Source organism: Xiphophorus hellerii, chromosome 10 (genome assembly GCF_003331165.1).
Source record: "Xiphophorus hellerii strain 12219 chromosome 10, Xiphophorus_hellerii-4.1, whole genome shotgun sequence".
Lineage (NCBI taxonomy): Eukaryota > Metazoa > Chordata > Actinopteri > Cyprinodontiformes > Poeciliidae > Xiphophorus > Xiphophorus hellerii.
Genome location: NC_045681.1, coordinates 22,343,044 through 22,360,481, shown reverse-complemented (window position 1 = coordinate 22,360,481; position 17,438 = coordinate 22,343,044).

The following is a 17,438-nucleotide window of genomic DNA, read 5'->3' as shown; positions in this document are numbered from 1 at the left end:
TTCAAAAAAGTCGGTTTTATCATCCCTTCTGGAAGTTGCAACAGGGCTATGCTTTTTTGTGAGCTATCTTATGAGAATATAATCTTAATATTAGCAGAATAAAGATGCATTTTTACCAGAAGGACGTATTAAAATTTATAAGAAAAAAAGTTTTTTTTTTAATGAGAAAAAAGCTTCTCCAGTTTTTTGATTTATTAAAGAGTGTCAACTACAGGTGGGCATTTATTGTATTATCATTTATCACATAAGAATTTAGATTTATCTTTGTCATGATTGCTTTCAGGTTTTGCTGGTGAATCTATCAATTTTGCTATTTTCTCCACTGTTCCATGAAATGTCAGTAAATTTAAAAATATGATTAAATTTAGTTACTGTGTGGCTTAGTGATATAAATCACACTTTATTTAAGCAAGTGCCGGCTTGCTGAAGCGTATTTCAAGTACAATGTTTGTCAAGGATAATATTTGTTTGTGGGGCTATGAATGCTGTGATAAAAAAATCATAATTTTTATTGTTATCACTAGTTCATATCGCATCAACAATTTTGGTAACTACTAGGAATGCACAATATTATTGGCATGGTAATGGCATCAGCCAATATTAGCTGTAAAATTTAATATCGGACATCGACCATTCTGTCAAAAATAATTCACTGATATAAAAGGAGTTGTTCTTATATGACAAACCACTGACAATGATGCCTGCAGCACAGCACAATGTCATAAACTGTTAAGTATTGGCCAAATGAGTTGTAGTAGATCGGCATATCGGATATCTACCAAAAACCCAATATTGTGCATCCCTAATGCTCGTCTAAAGTAAAGAAATAGGTCTTTTCTTGGGCTACTAGCGCAGAACAAGTCTAATGTGGGCAAAAGGCATCATTTGATGTTATTGTCACTGCATGTGTAGCAAAGATCCCACAAGGCATCAGACTTGTGGGATCAGTTTCATCTGCAGTGAAGCCTCCTTTCCCGTCATCTTCTGACCAGGACTTGACGAGTTTCTGCTTTCCCCTCGGGCCTCAGCTGCCTCTGCAGCACTCAAGATGCGTTTGTTGTTTCTCGAGCTAGTTAGCGCGGAAATGTGATAGACGGGATTCAAAGACATGAAAGCATGGTGGGACTTTTCCCTGGAAAATACTAGAAGATCTCACCACAACGTGTGTACGTACATTATGGGGAATGAACCAAGCTCTGAGGCTATGAATTATCAATGACGTCTTGAGAAAATCGTCCATCTCAACTAAACACTGGACACCTGTTATTTTATGATAAACATTTAGAACTGTCTGACAAAACTAGACGTTTGTTCATTTAGTCGTTTCCCTTTGGTTTTTCCATCTTCTCATAAAGTGATCAATCTTTATGAAAATGTATGGAGAAGACAGCTGTGGGTGAATAAAAAACTATTTGAAGACCTTTCTGCAGTTAATTTCCATTATAAAGTCGAAGCTTTTTTTTTTAAAAGAAGAATAGGCAAAATGTTCAGTCTTTAATCGAGGAAAGCTGGTGGAGACATACCTGAAAATTCTTGCAGCTTTATTGCAGCTGAAGGTGATTGTACAAAGTGTTGACTCAGGCTTTGTGTACATGAGACCACTGTCTAGTGTGTTTTCTAAAGCTGATTGGGCAAAGTTCCACATCTTAATGGCACCACATCACTGTTTAGAATCCGTTGTAGTTGTCATACCACACCACTATGTGGTGCTGTGATTTTAGCTTGCCGTTGCAATTTTTCTTTATTCAGTATGTGGATTAAATGCAAAGTGAGCCTGGTTTTCAGGTATGTAACATATATATGCATATATATATATATAATATTCTGTATCAAAAGATGCGTTAACCTTAAAAGGTTAAGTAGCACACACACACTGCAAAAACACCAAATCTAAGTATTTTTGTTTAGTTTTTGGTTCAAATATCTATACATTTACAATAAGACAAAACTAACGTACAAATAACTTTTCAGCAAGACATACAAGCTTGTTTTAAGTCAAAAATTCCTCAATATTGATGAAAAAGTACTTGCTCCATTGGCAGATTGTTTCACTTATAAGATGAGGAAAATGTCTTGTAAGAGAAATAATCTGCCAATGAAACTAGTACTTTTTCATCAACATTAAGAATTATTCACTTAAAACTAGCTCTTACATCTGGTCTTATTTCCAGTCCACTAAGACGTGCACTAGAAACTAGACCAAAAATACTTGGCAAGATTTGGTGTTTTTGCAGTGCAGTACAATACTACTGCCATTTTTTTCCACTCTTATCTGCCATGCATGCTTAGGACAATTCCTGTGCGCTCCACACCTGCGGAGTACCTCACATGTCCGCAGGGAGTGTTTCTGAAAAGTTCCACTCTGGGACCTGGTTTCAGAAAGTGCTGGTGTGAGAGACTCCAATCATTGCAGACCTGTAAACAAGTCACTTGATGACAACAATCATTTTATAGTTTCACTAAAAAAAACGCTCTGTGTAAATAAGGCTAATGTGATGTGATGCATTTTAGAGAAACACTACACTACACATAAAGAACATATAAGTTTGGTTGTAATGTGAAAATGTAAAAAGTTCAAGGGAAACGGAGATGTTTTTTCGTCCTATGGTCTTTATTGTCAGTATTTAGGCAGGAAACAGAAGAGGGAACAAACATACATCAAAGGTTTCATGGTCAGAATGAGACTGTATGTATTGTCTCTTGAGGAAGACTACACAAATTACCCACAACACTGTTTTAATATTGATAATGATGACAGACGTAGATGCCATGCACTTAAGATATTGTCATAATCATCAAAGAAAGTTTTCTCCTTCATGGTTGTCCGTCGATAACTCTCAAAACTTCTGACTACTTCTGACTGTGTTACTATTTGGACTCTGTCCTGCCTGCGCCTTCGCTGTGATGTCATGTCAGTTAGACCAACCACACGTTCATGGTTGCGGTGGTCCTCTGCCTCTGTGTGACGAGGTCCATCGCCCTACGCAGAGCATGTGGAGGACATCCAGGCCTAATCTGATTCCTCACCTATTAAAATGACACACATCACCAGGTCAAAGCGAGGCGAAATCCCCACAAATAGCTGTAAAGTCCCATCACAGACCCACACACTCGGTCTCAAACACACACACACTCACACACAAACAGTAAAGACAGTGATGAATTGCACTGGAAAAATCCCCTTCTGTAAGGATTCTTCAATGGTTAAAACCTGCAAAGCTCTTCAGGGCAGATCCTCCCGGCACTCAAAGGCAGCTTGCTGTCCTCCACTAAAGGGAATTAGGCTGAATGAAAGCACTGGAAAGTCATTCAAACACTTTATTAAGATCTCAAGTCATAAAGCCACTGGAAAGCCATTGGATCCGAGGCCGCTTGGGCGCCGTCTGCTCTGGACACCAATCAAACTCTTGATGCGTAGCGTACATCTGGGATACCACTTGAGCACTGTCTCCTAGACTGGGCCGTATTTGAGAAGCACTTCTCAGAGGAGAGGTGAGTTGAATCGGGAGTTCCTTGTAAGGCCACCCTGTTCAATCCAACCAACGGCTAAAACAGCTGAAACCTGAAAACCTTTCCACGAGACTGTACGAACCAAAAGGGGACATAAAAAAATACTGAGAAATGTAACCCCAGAGTCCCACCATAGGGGCACTGACTGCTTTGCTTCTGACCGTCACCAGATACAGTCGTAAAGCCTTGGCTATTATGTTGTGTAGCTTCAGGCGCATCGGCTAAGCCAACTTAAAGAGCTTCTCTAAGTCAATCTGAAGAACAGAGAACGTAAAAGTGCAGCTGCATGACTAATAAGGGTGTTGTAATAAATCTGTTGTACATGTGGAGACGATGCGCAATATTGGTTTCATGAGAACGAGACGAGAAAAATTTTAGCAATATTTCTTGGGGAGGAGGGAATCTAAGAATCCCATTTTTTTTCTTGGCTTTAAGGTTTTATACATTTAAATTTGGGATTTGATGAATAAAGGTTGTATGTGAAAGTGTAATTATGACAATCAAGCATCGCAATGACTGACTTTGACATCATTGTGGAGGAATTTTGGGCCCACTCTTGTTTCCAGACTTGTAGCAGGGTTTAGAGGCATTCTTTGCTGCAAAACTTTAATTTCACTTTATTTCAAGCAAGTTAAGGTAGGAAAGCACTTTCTAGGTTTGTCTACCTGAATGATGCCAGAGATATTGCTAGAACTCATAAAAGCTTATTTTCCAGCATATTTATTAAAACTGTCACCATGTCGTGACAGTATAAGACAGATAATCTGAAAAGATCGCTGTCCTCCACTTCCTCCCTGAGGTCATATTGGCGCCTGAAGAAATGCACCACTCCTGACCATAAACAACCAATCATCAGTCAGGAGGAGGATCTTAGTGCTGTCAGTCAACCTCTTGTACTCACTTCTAATGGCAGAGAAACAATTTACCTTTACAGAAAAACCATAAGCTAGCATGACCATCATTAGTGGTCATGCTAGCTTGCCTTAGCATTCACAATAGGCTTTGCTAGCTGTAGCAGCACAGAACAAGGAGAGGATGATTAGCAGTGCTAAGACCCGCCTCCTGGCTCTGATTGGTTATTTCTAGAAAGCACTTTTTCCCCCCACAGATTCTGTCTCATACCATATTGTCACCAGAGAGTGAAAGTTTCAACAAATATGTAAAAAAAAAATTCTTTTCATAAAAGTTGCATACTAGTGAATCCATTCAGACTCTGAGATGCTTCTTTAACTTTAGATCCAAATGGGACAAATTCCAATATAAATCTTAGTTTCTGTCTGGAAGTTGTCAGTCCTCACCAACTTTCAGCAGCATGCTCGACCGTCTACATACTCAAGTTTGTTTGATTTCGGTTATCTGGGATCATACTGTCTAGATAAAAAACAAAAAAACCCAGAACTTTTTCTGCACCTTCGCAGCCATAAATATGAATTTTCAGAGGCATTGGAGTGATCTGAACCCACTTGTATCTTCATGGCCGCTGTAGTTGTTGTCACTGTCTTTCCTGACCCCCGGAGGCCGGCTGGCCGAGACGAAGGGGAAGGAGGGCTCTGTCCGTCTTCTATGCTTTGGGTCCATTTAAAGCTGATTATAGGGAGCTGGCCGAGCCATAAAGCCTCCCTTCATGAGCGATCATGCAGACGAACCGCACGTCCCACTGTCAATATGATGGCTGTTGCCGGGCCGGTCCAGCACGGTTCGCTGGAATGCGGGGCTGTATAATCAGAGGACAAACGCCATATTTTGTGTGGTTTGTTTTTACGGCCCGGTAGGGGGTAGGAATGTAAATGCGAGTGAAAAACATAACCCAGTGTGTGTCTTTTTTAGATAGGATTATGTAGCACTCGCATAAACAAGCATCTTAAGTTCTCGTCCCCTTTTGTTTGTATTCTTACCTATGTGTTCAATCATGCATGTTTTGTGGCATGTCAGAGCGATACGAAGCATGCGTTTAAGCAAATATTCTCAATAATTTATGTACAAATTCATTTATTTTTTTTCTCCAGAAAGTCACTTTTATACATAACAATATATATGTAGGGGTGAGTGTGTGTGTAAGGGCCACCCATGGAGACTGCGGTGTCTCAGAGTCACACAGCTTGAATCAGCAGCGAGACAAACCGTATCTGAACCCTGCTGAGTTTCCCTGTAACTAACCGGTTAATGGTCCTTCCTTGAAAACACAAATGCACGAGCGCACAGTAGCAGCCATTGTCCACGTCTGCCTTCGTGCATCTTTGCCGTTTCACACGCAGCTGTCCCGGGTCCGGCAGAACGTTAAAAAAAGAATAATCGTACATAACCCTGGAGGTTTGAGGGAGCGAGGGGGGATTCGCTGAGAGAAACCCCCCCGGCATAGCTGGGCCTGAGTCAGAACAGCAGCGCGTACCACCCACGTGATTTCACTTGTAACTTTTTAAAGACTTTCCTAACTGCATCATTACTGTGTTTCTGGTGGAACGGAGGAACGCTGTTTAAGGGCTCTATTTTTCCAACCATATAAACTTGACATTATATGTTAATGTTGCTCTTAATTTTCTCTGCCATTCTGTTTTGCTGAAGACTTGAACTGTTATTCCACATGTGAGTGCTTTAAAGGTGCAGTGCCATATTAAATTGACTTTTGTGAGTTTTACATTGCGTTACAGGGGTCTCAAACTCCAGTCCTCGAGGGCCGCAGTCCTACAGTTTTTAGATGTGCCACAAGTACAAAACACTGGAATGAAATGACTTAATTACCTCCTCCTTGTGTAGATCAGTTCTCCCAGCCTTGCTAATGACCTAATTATTCTGTTCAGGTGGTGCAGCAGAGACACATCTAAAAGTTGCAGGACTGCGGCCCTCGAGGACTGGAGTTTGAGACCCCTGCGTTAGAATGTTATGCCCTTTTCAAAAACATACATGGAGTGTTTCTTTGATTCTTTCATGAAAAAATTCCTTTAATCTCCATGGCAACCATTCAGCTTGTTCAAAACACCTGGTTGGACCTAGCCCCAACCAGGTTGGGCGAAGCTCCTCCTCACATGAATAAATTGGCGTAAACCTTATCCATCTTCTCACCTGTAAGCTGGAGATGTATTGTTAAGAATCCACTAGTCTTTCCCTAGTTGTGTTTCCATTTACAATAAAATTGCGCAAATTGAAATTCCGAAAATAAATTTGCTTCATGGAAACGCAGCATTTTTTGAAAAAACGTACGTTTTTCGATAAAATGTTTTTTGCGCGACAATGAGGCGGTTTTTCAGCTGAATCGAAACACTTTCTGACATCACACAAGTTGTGATCAACAGCTGGATGTGACTACTGGCAAAAACGACAATGGGCTTGTTTTTGCCATCATCATCTTCATCTATGAAGATGACAGGAAGTAAAAGGAGGATGATGAATTATTTTTTTGACCGCCAGCTGCATTTTTTGGACAATGCAGCTGGCTTCACTGCACATGTTGAATCCAATGTGTTGAATCCATAACTCTTCCATAAAATTACTGACTACAATTTCCCCAAAACGCTGCATAAGCAGCCACTCCCAAGTAATTATTGCTAGATGATGAGCGTTAGCACCATGGCAGACTTATGAGTATATCTCATATAACTGTTTACATCTGTTGTTGGCATGATTTTAATGGCTTGGTGCATGAACGAACTTATTCATGTGTGATTTTTAATTTAATTTCCGCATTTGTCTTTTTTTCAATACTGGCACAAAATAGACAAAGATTTGCGCACATTTGTAATGGAAACACATCTTCTGATAAAAAGACAGTTTCATCTTTATTTTTGAGATGTATAGGTTATATTTGTCAACACAAAGTCCTGTTTTTGTTGGTTTTTTTATTTTTCTTCACATTTTCAGACATCTTCTCTGTTAAGACGTGAGGAAAAACCTGACTCTTAATTACTGGAAGGGGAATTAAACAAGAAGCTGTGGGTTGCTTTGGGAATTCTAACCTTTAATGAGGCACATCTGTCTTGAGCAAAATGTTGACGACCGTTTCAGCTGAAATTTGTGCTAAGCAAATAATGAGCGCTGAAGATTTGCACTGGACTAAACCTGTACTCGGGGGGTCTGCAAACACCAAATATGAGCAGGGCTTTTCAGGCCGGCCGTGCGGTTCTGTGCCAGGCGCTTATGAATGATGCAGGACAAATAAACGTATGACACAGTCCAGAGCGCTTTTTCCCCTACCCACATTTAAAAGCCCTGGCTGTGGTTCATCCAGGTACCCTGGCTGTGCTTCTGTTAATTAGAAAATCTCTTGCACACCAGTTTTTTACTGTAAAGCAGCACTTTGTTCTGATTAATGACTGAATGAAAATGGGCTTAATGCAGAACGGCTCCATCTTGTTGCAGCAGAGCCCCAGAGATGACCCTTTTTCATTGGAATTGGCCTGATTCTATGCGAGTGAGGTTTTCACTTAAACGTCTTTGATGGAAATGATCCATTTCTGTCGGGCTTCGTGTGGGGAAAAAAAGCCCCAGCATTCTCAGTAAATCATAGAAAAGTATGTCCAGTCAATCAGTTCAAACCGATTAACAGGAATGCTCCTGTCCACATCCCACTGGACCTCACTAACTGTGTTGATGCGCATCAGAGCTTTAGATGAAAACACATGAAATCCAGCCAGAGACGCAAGAATCTTGGGTTAGTACCGAGAAGACGACACCCCAGAAAGTTAGGATTGTGTTGTTCTGTAACTTTCTGAACGACCGAGAAAAGAAGGACTCTGTTTTGTTTTTCTTCCACTCAGTGTTGTGAGTGATTAGACTAAGACTGAACTTCTTAGCGTAAAACAAAGGATGGAAAAGTGGAAAGCCATTTCATCTTTACTATTAGGTATGGTGGAAATTCTATATTCTGTGGGCCTATTTTATTTTTAAAAGGAAAACATAAAAATGCATGTTCTTATGAAATTTTTGACATAGTAAGAGGATATTAATACAACTCTGACATCTAATAGTAAGTACTGTCTTGCTAATGCTATTTAAGAAGACTAGCTGGAATCTAGAATTATCAATAATTGTGCTAGAGTTGATTTTGTTAAACAATATATATATATTTCCAATTATCCTATCAATTCCAGCTGAATTTGGACTCACACCAAGTATGTTTATGTACTCTGGTGTCTCAAATGATTCATAGGAAAATTTGTTAAAATTACACAACTGCATATTTTGGTATCGACCCGATGCTAAGTAAACACACGGTCAGTATCATCCATATCGATACTGATACTTTTTGTAATATAGGTTTGATATATCATCAAACCTCTAACTCTTGTGTTTTCTTTTTACCCCTCCAGGGGGTCTTTTGTGGGCTCTAGTGTCCCTTATATGAAAGTAGGCTGACAGGAAAGGGGGAAGGAGAGGGGGGAAGACATGCGGCAAATATTATAGGATCCGGGAGTCAAACCCGCAGCGGCCGCGTCAAGGACTCAAGGCCTCCAAACATGGGTCGCGCTAACCCCTACGCCACGGCAAATTTAAACAATACATACATTAATGGAAAAAAGAAAAAAAATCAGACGTATGACAGTAGCAGTTAAAATGATGTTTTCCCTGATTTAACGGTGCATAACATTACTTCTGAGCTTAAGCTACTTAAAACAAACAAGCTCCTCAAAAATGGTAACTTTATGAACTTTCATGGAAACAACTGTGTGTGTTTTCCCCAGACGCTTTGGAGAGGTTGTTTTGCATGACCAGACCAAAGCAGACGTATTAGCAACCATTCCCATGTTTAAATCATTTAAGAGTTTGGATCCCTTCGTGCAGCTCTGGATTTGATCCACTTTTAGCACCGTGGCTCTAAGCCTTATTGTAAAGTCTCCACTATTAATGGATCCAAGCTCTTTTTATCTACATATTTAGCACATAATAAAACAAACCTTATTGTCCTATTTCATTACACATCAGCTCCTGATACCATTAAATGTTTTTGTTGAAATCCAGTTCAGAGTTTTTCTCAGTAACATGTTGTGTAATAGGTCCAACTAGCAGCTAAGTCGTTAACAAATCTGTGTGATGAAATCCGTAAAAATATTTAGAAAATCATCAGCACATGTACAACTTGAGAGAAAGGCCAACTCAAACGAGGCGGCTGTTGATGTTGTTTCAGTATTTGAAAGCTTGGCCAACACGGACTGAACGGCTTCGCTCGCTTCATCCGCTGCCATTGCTAAAACTACAAGCAGGCTACAATTCTAAAGCAGTTCTTGTTCACAACTTCTGCTGTTCGCTGATTGACCTGGTCGGAATTCAAACCAGCGAGAATCACAAGTCGATGGGGGAAAAAAAGACCAGACTGCGCTGTAAGCGAGATTTGAATCGAGTGGAATAGCGAAGGAAGGCAATGGCCAGGCTAGCAATGTATGAGTTCTTGGACAAAAACACAGAGTCCTGTTTTACCCAAAAAACTTTTTAACCATTTATCAATCATCATATGCTGCCAACGGTTTTTCATTTCGTGACATTTGCATGCATTGTTGTCAGAGGGCAAAGCCATTTTTCTGTCTTTTCAACACAATATTCATCAGGTTTATGCTTTTGATCTACTTCAAGGATTTAGAGTGGGGGGGAAAATGCAGGCATTTATGAAAAGTGTCATGGTGGAGACAAAGATCTACCCCCTGTCTGTTCTGATTTGACATTGGAAACAGCCTCTGAGGGTTCTAAGTGACTGAAATTATAGTGAGCATATAACAAGTTGGAAAATGGCTCGCATACAGTCAAATTGATTCGAGACACCTGGAAGGGGGGGCAAAAACATAATACCCATCACGTCGAGGAAAAGATGGTACATTTTACGCTGTGAAACATCATCCTCCACCAGCTGGGTGTCCTGATTCGTACAGCTTTGGCACGGAGACGCAGTCCGGCTAGGAGCTACGGTTCACTCATCAGATGTGGAATACGGGATCTTCCTTGGTGACATAATGGAGTTCATGTTACAGTGAGGTAATAGCAGATGGGCCAGTCAGTATCACACATAAGCACACACTGTGCCGTGCTGTAATAGTCGCACACCAGCGCACCCTAACACACAAATCATGTCCCCAACCACAAACTGCTGGTGTTCTCTGTGTTTGATCGCAAATGTGACAGATGCTGAGTGCCTCACACCACTGCTGTAACCTTGATTTGTGCTCTAACTGAGGGAGGTTACATTTAACGACCGCTGCTGACGTACAGATCACTTTATTGGCTGAGCTGTGCTTTGGCCGACAAACCAGAGCCACGGAACCAGAGGCTCTATTCATTTTAACTGCATTTAAAAATGATCTTCAGCATCACATTCAACATACATTTTTAGACTTGCCCGGACCAAATTGAAATGAAAACACTTTTGTCTTCAGTTTATCCGTAACGGTGACGCACCTTACGCGTTTTAAGACTCGCAGCTTGTAAAATTTAACTGCTCATGTAGGTGTGTGTTACCTGGACGGACACATTTCCACCACAGATGGTTCTACTGTATTTAGCAAAAGTGTTTGTTTTTGAAAGATAGTGAGCTCTGTCAAAATTCAGTTTTCAGTGGAATTTCTTTACAATTTCAGACATGGTTAATCGTAAAGAAAAATTTGAACGCAGGATATTGGATTTTGTTGCGTTGAGTATAGAGCTTTCACACCCAGCTGTTGATCACGCCATACTTTTTCTTTTCTTTTTATTGACTTAACTGGTTGCCATTTCGGAATCAGACAGCTGCAGTAGTTATATTATTCAATGTATTTCTAATTCCAAAAACTGTTTCTGTAAATGACATTACTATCTGATATCTTTAACGTGACAATAAAGTTAAGTTTTTGCTTTTTTTTTTGTAAAGCTTTATTGCCTTTTTAAATTCTAATTTGCACCTGAATTGGAAGCGGCCTAAGCACGAAGCCCTGTGGGATTCCATGACTAATGTTTTAGTCATGGAAAAGTTATTGCTACAACATTTTCACTTGCATATATTCCGTAACAGGGGTCCATGTGTGTTGTAGATATGAAGTGTTTAAGTTGTGGTGCTTATACAGCCTAGCATAGCTATGGAGATATTTAGCTTTAGCTTTATTAACTTTACTAAATGCCTGTGCTACTAAAGATGTGTAGCAGATGGGGACATGCAGCTCAAGTCCACATTGTATCAACCTGTACATGCTATACACCGTCTCATCTAGAGCAGAATGTGGCTGGGGGAAAAAAAATATGTAATTCCAGAAATAATCTGGCGACATACAGTATTAGATAGGCAGAGGAGCTGGACTTTTAAACTGGGAGGAATCTGACTTTTATGAGATGTGATGGACAGATACAAGGCTGCGATTTATTGTTCTGGCGTAGTCTGCTCGCCCGCTGGGAAACGTCAAGTAGGAAAAGAGAAGCAGAGACAGAAAACGCAAAGCATAAAGGGTGAAGAGGAAGAAAGAAAGGGTATGAGTGTCCAAAAGGGAAATAAATTGGGGAAAACTGAAGGAAGGAGGGCTTTGGGGTTTGTTGAATTCTTTTCATTCACTACCATTAAGTTCATGTCAGAGGAAAAGCAAAGAGCAGCGCTCACATTCCACTGCAGAGAGTTGCTTCTCCAGCTTGAGCAGAGAAACCACCAACATCTTATTACACGCTATGCTCTTGAGCGTTGGACAATGACTCTAATAGAGGCTGAAAGTTCTATTATAGTTCCAGTTTGTGGGTGCAAATTATTGCGTCCCAGTCCACATGGGTTTGAATAACACCAAAACTCCAATGAATGTGGACACCCATGCATTTAAAGAGCCAATTAGATTTTCAGTTTTATACATGTTAGCTCTGAAAGCTTGACTGGCTCTGGTTAAACAACAGTTGGGGTTCAGTTTGTTGATGAAACCACACTATCTTGGTTTGCAGGCTTCAAACGGTTCTACTAATGACTGAAAAATTAATTAAACTTAAGAAAATCGAATTAACATGTCAATACGAGGGACATATAGGATATGTTTGTCACTGTACAACAAAAAAAATAAGGACAATGCTGTTAAAATTGAAACCATAAAGATAAAAAATAAACCTGTAGCAAAGACTGTTCATCCATCTGAGGATAGATGATATTCCGCTGAGGTTCCAGATTTAGATCAACATACCTCTAAGTAATGGCCAGCTAAGTAAGGTTGGTGGCATCAACTAACTCGCTCACTCATTGGTTGCCTAGCAAGAGCCTGTTGAGTAACTTGCGCAGCAGCAGTTTCAGGTTTTGCCAGCGTTTGTTAGCTTCTGCTATTTTTTTTTTTTTTTTTACTTGTTCAGTAGTTTTATATTAGCTTCAAATTTTCTATGCACTTAGTGGTTTAAAGTTAGCAGAGTTAAGATTCTTGCTTATTAGCAAATTAGTTGAACTTTTTGGTTATCTGTGCCCACCACTGGCAAAAGGTGATGCCAACTTTAGTACATACCTGTACTCTCTATTACAACCATGGTGGCGATTTTGAAAAATGTCCACAAGAAAAAGGAGACACAAACTCAAAAAAATATGTATGATTTATATAATACAAAAATCGATGATTTGACTCCAAACACATTCATCTAAATAATGATTTTTGTGCAAAAATGCATTTTCTATGACAACCATGGTGGCCATCTTGAAAGCTCAAAACATTATCAGTAAATATGATTTCTATTGGTCCTTTTGGCACCAAAAGTAGTTTATGTGATTAAAAATTTGGCAGATTTAGTGTAAATCTTCCGTGACAACCAATTTGGTGCCCATCTTGAAAAATGGGCACCATCTTGAATTTTTCTGCGTCTAACGTTTGTTTTTGTTTTTTTTTTTCCAAAAAGCAAGCTTCTGGGAAAATCTTTGTCCAGTTAGGTTATTGTATCTGCATGTGAAAGAGTTTGAGAGTTTGCTGAATTATCTGCTGCACTGTATCAGCTGCGTTTTGAATTTTAGAATTCAAAACACAGCTGATCTTGGTTTAATAACTCTTTATATATCTGCTCATCCAACATGCCTTTTCCCTACCAGTAAAACTCAGAGCTGTGAGTCTTAAACAACCCATGGGAGTTTTCTGGCTGTGGGGTGGGGTGGTGGGCTTGTAAAGCTTTATCGGGACAGATGCGGTCTCGCTGCGTTTCACGGAGGCTGACGTTAACTGTGTCGGGCGTGGTGGAGGGTCTGGGGTCAGCTTGTTTATCCTGGCCTCCAAGGTGATTGGGGACCTTCAAATACAGAAGGAGATGAGTCTCCAGCTGCAGCTGGGTGGGCTTTACACTATCCAAGAGAGTTGCACTACTTGGATTTAGACGTGTTTGTTCGTTCTGCTAATGCTCATACCACCCACCTGAGAGAGCAAATGTTGACTTCGCAAACTTCTATCTCTCCTTAACCCTTCCACATAGGATGTAATGCCCACATGCACCATCAAACACATCATTTACTAAACCTTCGCTTCACTTGAGAGCACCTATTTGTTATCATTCTCACACAGATAGAAATCTGAAGCTCTGGTTTCTACATGAAGCTTAATTACCCACAGAAGCATCGTGTCGTTTAGAGCTTAGTGAACTTTCTTGAATGAGTTTGTCCCGTATGTGGGGTAATCGCAGCTCATAAAATATACCGCGTTCTCCTGTAAAACAACATAAATCAGTCTCTCTTTCTCACGCATTTAATTTAAACCACTCTCAAAACGGACCTATTTTTCCTCAATGTCTATCAAAATTATCCTGGTAGAAACCAGCCCCTTGTTCTACGCTTTGCATCATCCAGAGGGTCTGGAAACCTTGGCTATGGAGAAACAATTGCTTTCTGGAGGCATGGACGCTATTGAATTTTTAAATTGTACCCAACCTTTGCCTGTGATATTTGAAGAGACAAAGCTTACCAAAAATGGCCTGCAATGTAAACAACCATCCTCCACTGCGACGAGAGAAGCACCGATCCGAACGAGATGGATATTAATGTTGATTCAATATTTGGGAGCGTGTCGGATGCTTCCTGTGGTGCCATTGCTAAAACTACAGTCAGACTACAATTCCAAAACCAAGCTGAAAATGAACGTCATACCGGAGGAAATCCAGCTCAATGGGAGAAATCCCAGACGGAGCAATGAAGGGAGATGAGAATCAAGCGGAACTGTATAGGAAGGCAATTGACAGGCTATCAAAATCCAAAGGGTTTAAAGGCAAACTGTTTACAAAACAGTTTGCCTTTAAACTGTTTTGTAAAGCATGGATGATGATGTCATGAATTTTGAAAGCCCCATTAATTCACATCTAAATTGATTGGAAGCAACACCTCAAACACACTGCTTCCTTTTGTTACACGTATTTCAAAAAAGAAATGTGCAAGGGTATCAGGTAGAATATTGAGAATCCCCATTCATCTGGTTCATGCTGGGGCAGAATTTGTAGATGCCTTAAAGTTCTGCGCTCAGGTTTCCATCAAAGAATGTCAAAAAAGAAGCCACCACTACTCCAAATGGGGGTTTAGGAAGCACATACCTGAAACATGAGAATACTTGAGACATTCTCTAAAAACACTTATGACTGCCTATTTTAATCGTTCAAACACAAAATATATCTTAATATGCATTATGTACTACGACAGAAGCTATCTTTATTATATCTATATACTCTTAGAGCTACAGCCAATCAGCACAAAGGAAACTGAATGGCATTCCTGGATTGCAACTAATAATTTTGATATTGTTACCTTCCTAAATCATCGTTTTTCAATAGGAAGGGTTTATATAAATATTTACTTACTTTATGTTTTTCTTTGCCAAAATGACTTTTGGCAAAAATGACTTGCGGCATTATTTTAGGAAAGTAACGATATGCTGTGTTTTTTAAAAAAATCATCAAATATCCAAGTTTTAGTTAAATAATTCAGTGTCATTATTGACAGAAAAATCTCTAAATACTGAACGGCGACTTGGCGGGGGCTCGCTCTACTCTTGTAGCTAATTACTTTTATAATCCATATATTCAACTTTTACTTAAGCAACAATAAAACAGTATATTTATATAGAATAGAATATGATGTTTTTTTTAAAAATAATTTCCCTTTTCATTATAAGGCTTTCCAATAGTTGTTGGTTAATGTTGCTTCCAGACACTATCTGGTACTTTTTAACTCATTCATTGGATGAAATATATTTGTATTTTGCATGATTTATTGCATTATTGAGACATGACACTAAGCAAATAAACCTCGCCTGAGTAGATATGTTTTTTGGGGGTTTTTTCAGATGTTCTGGAGCGGACTGAATTAAACGACAGCTGTAGCAGCGGATTAAATTGGTAGTGTTTATTTATACGAAATCTAAGCCTATTTTGTGTTAATTTCCACTTCCTTTTATCGAGAACAGTGGCCGATGCCTGTGAAAGAAAGTCGTGGTTTTTGGCAATAACAGGCCCCCGTCTCCCCTTATGGAAGCCTCATTAAGGCATCTGGAAAACCAGGTTAATTTGTCACACAATACCTCATCCTTCTGGTGTTTTTGTCACTGTAGTGGGACTTAGGGAATATTAAAGCCCAATCACTCTTCTCTGCTCACGGCTATTACGGATCCTGACTTTAGACCGTACACAACGTCAGGCCCTGAACTTACCTCAGCTGCAGCCTCTTTCCTTTCGCCTGTTTGATCTTCTGCACAGCTGGTTTTCTTCTGAGCAAAGGTGTTGAGTGAGAGCTGAGACGTCTGGTTTATGGCATCAGACGGAACCAGTAATACTGAGCGGTCACGCGGGTCCGTCCCAGAACAGCTCATCGGACCGGGCAAGGCACAACGATCTGGCTGGATAATTATTTTTGCTTCTTTTGTCCGAGAGGGTTAAAAAAATGTTTGTTTTAAGAGAAAATCGCATCCTTCCTGCTAAGGCCGCAACTGTTGATCTTATTCTGACGATTAATTGGGGGGGAAATTAGCACATTCTGCTGATTTTTCATGTAACCACTTGAGTCTTATTTGTACAATATTTGGAACACTTTAGAAGATTCAAATAAATAAAGAATTCAACTCCTTTTTAAAATAAGAAAATAACGCGATAACGCAGCATTCTTTTAGTGAATTTGGACCGCGTGAAACTGAAGCTAAAACTATGCCATGTGAAGAGTTTTGACCCAAACACATTTACAGTCAGAGGTTGATTTTCTTTTATCCTTATTGCAAAATGTATATCTATTTTGTACAGTTTTGGCTTAATTACTGCTCTGAATGTGTTGGTTTTTTTCTCCAAATGGCATTTTTGCGGACTATTCTCCAGTTAATGATTAATCGATGACTAAATTAGTAGATTAATCATGATTAAATTCATTATTGAATTATTAGTCCTAGTTCGTACTCCTAAAACTTAAAAAAAAGATCTGAGAAAGTCTTGTAAAATAACAATAATAATAATACACAGTCCTTCACCGATCGATCTGTTTCGATCGGTGAAGGATGGCGTGACCCGGGGGCCTGGCTGGAGCAGAACCACTGGTTTAGATTAAAGTCAGGACGGCCCAGTCAAAGTTCAGATCGAAATCTAATTGAGAATCTATGGCAAGATGGGAAGATTGATGTTCACAGCTGCTTTCCATTTATGACTGAGCCTGAGCTGTTTGGTAAAGAAGAATGAGTGAAACACTCAACCTGTGATGTGAGTCTAACCTTAACAGAAACTAGTTCTTACCTCGTTTCAATCAGGTTATGAATTGATTCATGTTCATAGTTTACCATCCAAATACTCTAATCTGTTAATAGCTCTAACTGGATCTAGTTCTTGCTCATGTATCGTAATTATATCTGAAATAAGGTTTAATAGATGGCAGGCCGTGGCGTTAATCAGATGGATTGTGGTCTGGCATCCGTTTTATTCTCAAACTGTATTTTATGGTGGCCAAACTTCCAAAACATCTGCTCTCATTCACATATTTACTAACAAGCATCAATTTAGGCAACATTTTTCAATTTCCTTAGATTATG